Source organism: Arachis duranensis, chromosome 4, assembly GCF_000817695.3.
Source record: "Arachis duranensis cultivar V14167 chromosome 4, aradu.V14167.gnm2.J7QH, whole genome shotgun sequence".
Taxonomy (NCBI): Eukaryota; Viridiplantae; Streptophyta; class Magnoliopsida; order Fabales; family Fabaceae; genus Arachis; species Arachis duranensis.
In genome coordinates this window covers 13,794,505-13,799,791 of record NC_029775.3, presented here as the reverse complement: position 1 = coordinate 13,799,791, position 5,287 = coordinate 13,794,505, and the positions used below count along the sequence as shown (strand labels likewise).

The window sequence follows — 5,287 nt, the reverse complement described above, 5'->3', positions numbered from 1 at the left end:
TATATGCTTTTTGGCATTGTTTTTAGTATGTTTTTAGTATATTTTAGTTAGTTTTTATTACATTTTTATTAGTTTTTAGTTAAAATTCACTTTTCGGGTTTTACTATGAGTTTGTGTGTTTTTCTGTGATTTCAGGTATTTTCTGGCTGAAATTGAGGGACTTGAGCAAAAATCTGATTCAGAGGCTGAAAAAGGACTGCAGATGCTATTGGATTCTGACCTTCCTGCACTCGAAGTGGATTGTCTGGAGCTACAGAAGCCCAATTAGCGCGCTCTCAATTGCATTGGAAAGTAGACATCCTGGACTTTCCAGCAATGTATAATAGTCCATACTTTGCCTGAGATTTGATGGCCTAAATCGGTGTTGCAAATCAGCTTTAGAATTCCCGGCGTTTAACGTCGGAACTGGCACAAAAATTGGAGTTAAACGCCCAAACTGGCACAAAAGCTGGCGTTTAACTCCAGAAAAAGTCTCTACACATGAAAGCTTCAATGCTCGGCCCAAGCACACACCAAGTGGACCCCGGAAGTGGATTTTTACATCATTTACTCATTTCTGTATATCCTAGGTTACTAGTTCACTATTAATAGGACCTTTTGATATTGTATACCGACCTCATGACACATTACACGTTTCTCATTGTATCTTCTATGGCATGAGTCTCTAAACCCCATGGTTGGGGGTGAAGAGCTCTGCTGTGTCTTGATGGATTAATGTAATACTACTGTTTTTCATTCAATCACGCTTGCTTCTATTCTAAGATATCACTTGTTCCTCAACTTGATGAATGTGATGATCGGTGACACTCATCATCATTCTCACCTATGAACGTGTGCCTAAAAACCACCTCCGTTCTATTTTAGATTGAGTGAATATCTCTTGGATTCCTTAATCAGAATCTTCGTGGTATAAGCTAGAATTGATGGCGGCATTCAAGAGAATCCAGAAATTCTAAACCTTGTCTGTGGTATTCTGTGTAGGATTCGAGGATTGAATGACTGTGACGAGGTTCAAACTCCTGAAGGCTGGGCGTTAGTGACAGACGCAAAAGAATCACTGGATTCTATTCCAACCTGATTGAGGACCGACAGATGATTAGCCGTGCTGTGACAGAGCACGTTGAACATTTTCACTCAGAGGATGGGAGGTAGCCATTGACAACAGTGAAACCCTACATACAGCTTGCCATGGAAGGAGCCTTGCGTGCATGAAGAAGAAGACAGTGGGAAAGCAGAGGTTCAGAAGATAGAGCATCTCCAAAACCTCAACCTGTTCTCCATTACTGCAAAACAATTATCTATTTCATGTTCTTTTACTTTTCACAATTAAACCTGAGAATTATTGATATCCTGACTAAGAGTTACAAGATAACCATAGCTTGCTTCAAGCTGACAATCTCCGTGGGATCGACCCTTACTCATGTAAGGTATTACTTGGACGACCCAGTGTACTTGCTGGTTAGTTGTGCAGAATTATAAAAGTGTGATTGTGATTTCGTGCACCACCTGACAACCGAGCCTTCCATTCCGTGAGATCAGAGTCTTCGTGGTATAAGCTAGAATCCATTGGCAGTATTCATGAGAATCTGGAAAGTCTAAACCTTGTCTGTGGTATTCCGAGTAGGATTCAGGGATTGAATGATTGTGACGAGCTTCAAACTCGCGATTGTTGGGCGTGGTGACAGATGCAAAAGAATCAGTGGATTCTATTCCGACATGATCGAGAACCGACAGATGATTAGCCGTGCTGTGACAAGAGCATTTGGACCATTTTCACTGAGAGGATGGGATGTAGCTATTGACAACGGTGATGCCCTACATACAGCTTGCCATGAAAAGGAGTATGATGGATTGAAAGTAAGAAAGCAGTATGTTGCAGAGATCCAACAGGGACAAAGCACCTCCATACACTTATCTGAAATTCCCATCAATGATTTACATAAGTATCTCTTTCATCTATTTTATGCTTTATTTATTATTATTTTCGAAAACTCTATAAACCATTTGAATCCGCCTAACTGAGATTTACAAGATGACCATAGCTTGCTTCATATAAATAATCTCTGTGGGATCGACCCTTACTCACATAAGGTATTACTTGGATGACCCAGTGCACTTGCTGGTTAGTTGTGTGAAGTTGTGACAAAGTGTGATTCACGTTTGAGAGTGCTACCAAGTCTTTGGCACTATTGTTAATGATCACAATTTCGTGCACCAAGTTTTTAGCGCCGTTGCCGGGGATTGTTCGAGTTTGGACAACTGACGGTTCATCTTGTTGTTCAGATTAGGTAATTTTCTTTTGTTTTATTTTCAAAAAATTTTCAAAAATCTTTCAAAAAAAAAGAAAAAAATTTTTTTACTTCTGTTTTCGAAAAATTATTCTAAATTTTTAAGAATGAATTCTAGTGTTTCATGAAGCATGTTAAAGCTCGGCTGGCTGTAAAGCCATGTCTAATTCCATTAGATTGAGGCTTCCCCCTATTAGTATATGAAGTTGGATGAAGTATCAGCTGTTGTATGTCTGATTTATATGCTAAAGTTTTGCTGGCCATTGGCCATGTCTAGTGTTTTGGACAGAAGCTTTCACAAAAAGCTTGGCTGACTATTAAGCCATGTCTAATTCCTGGACCAAAGCTTTAGACTAACATTACAAAGATTCCTGGAATTCTTACTAAAAATTTTGAATGTCTTATTTTATTTTTCCTATATGTTTTTGAAAAAAACAAAAATAAAATAAAAGAAAATAAAATACAAAAAAATCAATAAAATCATAAAAACCAAAATATTTTATGTTTCTTGTTTGAGTCTTGTGTCATGTTTTAAGTTTGGTGTCAATTGCATGTTTCTCTTTTTCTTGCAAATTTTTGAAAATTCATGAATGTGTTCTTCATGATCTTCAAGCTGTTCTTGGTAAGTCTTCTTGTTTGATCTTGATATTTTCTTGTTTTGTGCTTTTTGTTGTTTCTCATATGCATTTTTTAATCCATAGTGTCTAAACATTAAAAATTTCTAAGTTTGGTGTCTTGCATGTTTTCTTTTCTTGAAAATCTTTCAAAAATAAGTCTTGATGTTCATCTTGACATTCAAAGTGTTCTTGGTGTTCATCTTGACATTCATAGAGTTCTTGCATGCATTATGTGTTTGATTCATAATTTTCATGTTATGAGTCATTTTTTATGTTTTTCTCTATCATCATTAAAAATTCAAAAATAAAAAATATCTTTTCCTTTTTTCTCTCATAAATTTTGAAAATCTGAGTTGACTTAGTCAAAAATTTTTAAAACTTAGCTATTTCTTATAAGTCAAGTCAAATTTTCAATTTTAAAAATCTTATCTTTTCAATACTTTTTCAAAAATCAAATCTTTTTCATTTTTTTATTTATTTTCGAAAATTTTCAACTTTGATTTTCAAAATCTTTTTCTTATCTTTATTTCATAATTTTCAAAAACTTTACTAACAATTAATGTGATTGATTCAAAAATTTGAAGTTTGTTACTTTCTTGTTAAGAAAGGTTCAATCTTTAAATTCTAAAATCATAACTTTTAGATTCTTGTTAGTCAAGTAATCAATTTTAATTTTAAAAATCAAATCTTTTTCAATCATATCTTTTTAAAATATCTCTTTCAAATCATATCTTTTTCAAAAATTTGATTTCAAAAATCTTTACTAACTTCTTATTTTTTTCAAAACCATCTAACTACTTTCCTCTCCTTAATTTTCGAAAATCACTTCCCTCTTTTTTAAAATTTTCTTAATTAACTAATTGTTTCAAATTTTAATTTTAATTTTAATTCTTCTCTTAATTTTCGAAAATCACTAACCATTTTTCAAAATTTATTTTCAAAAATCCTCTCTCTCACCTTCTTCTATTTATTTATTTATTTACTAACACTTCTCTTCATCTCAAGAATTCGAACCTATCTTTCCCCTTGTGTTTGGATTCTTAACTCTTTTCCTTCTTCTATTCCTTTCTTCTTTTACTAACATAAAGGAATCTCTATACTGTGACATAGAGGATTCCTCTTCTTTTTCTGTTCTCTTCCCTTTCATATGAGCAGGAACAAGGAAAAAGGCATTCTTGTTGAAGCTGATCCTGAACCTGAAAGGACTCTAAAGAGGAAACTAAGAGAAGCTAAATTACAACAAGCCAGAGACAACCTTACTAAAATTTTCGAACAAGAAAAGGATATGGCAGCCGAACCCAACAACAATAATGCAAGGAGGATGCTTGGTGATTATACTACACCTACTTCCAAATTTGATAGAAGAAGCATCTTAATTCCTGCCATTGGAGCAAACAATTTTGAGTTGAAGCCTCAACTAGTTGCTCTGATGCAATAGAACTGCAAGTTCCATGGACTTCCATCAGAAGATCTTTATCAGTTTTTAACGGAATTCTTGCATATCTGTGAGACTGTTAAGACTAATGGAGTAGATCCTGAAGTCTACAGGCTCATGCTTTTCCCTTTTGCTGTAAGAGACATGGCTAGAACATGGTTGGACTCTCAACCTAAAGATATCCTGGACTCTTGGGATAAGCTGGTCACGGCCTTCTTGGCTAAGTTCTTTCCTCCTCAAAAGTTGAGCAAGCTTAGAGTGGATGTTCAGACCTTCAAACAAAAAGATGGTGAATCCCTCTATGAAGCTTGGGAGAGATACAAACAGATGACCAAAAGGTGTCCTTCTGACATGCTTTCAAAGTGGACCATTTTAGATATATTCTATTATGGTCTATCTGAGTTCTCTAAGATGTCACTGGACCATTCTGCAGGTGGATCCATTCACCTAAAGAAAATACATGCAGAAGCTCAAGAACTCATTGACATGATTGCAAATAACCAATTCATGTACACTTCTGAGAGGAATTCCATGAATAATGGGACGCCTCAGAGGAAGGGAGTTCTTGAAATTGATGCCCTGAATGCCATATTGGCTCAGAACAAAATGTTGACTCAGTAAGTCAACATGATTTCTCAAAGTCTGAATGGATGGCAAAATGCATCCAACAGTACTAAAGAGGCATCTTCTGAAGAAGAAGCTTATGATCCTGAGAACCCTGCAACGGCAGAGGTAAATTACATGGGTGAACCTTATGGAAACACCTATAATTCCTCATGGAGAAATCATCCGAATTTCTCATGGAAGAATCAACAAAAGCCTCAATAAGGCTTTAATAATGGTGGAAGAAATATGCTTACTAATAACAAGCCTTTTCCATCATCTTCTCAACAACAGACGGAGCATTCTGAGCAGAGCTCCTTTAGCTTAGCAAACATAGTCTCTGA

The 5,287-nt window shown here is 35.4% G+C and overlaps 1 non-coding gene across 1 annotated transcript; it reads right to left on the bottom strand.

The window, feature by feature from the left end:
* Positions 1-4,589: 4,589 nt before the first annotated feature.
* LOC127747124 (small nucleolar RNA R71) lies at positions 4,590-4,697 on the bottom strand. Its single transcript, XR_008008928.1, has one exon. It is a non-coding gene; the product is annotated as a small nucleolar RNA R71 (small nucleolar RNA).
* Between the last annotated feature and the right edge of the window lie 590 nt (positions 4,698-5,287).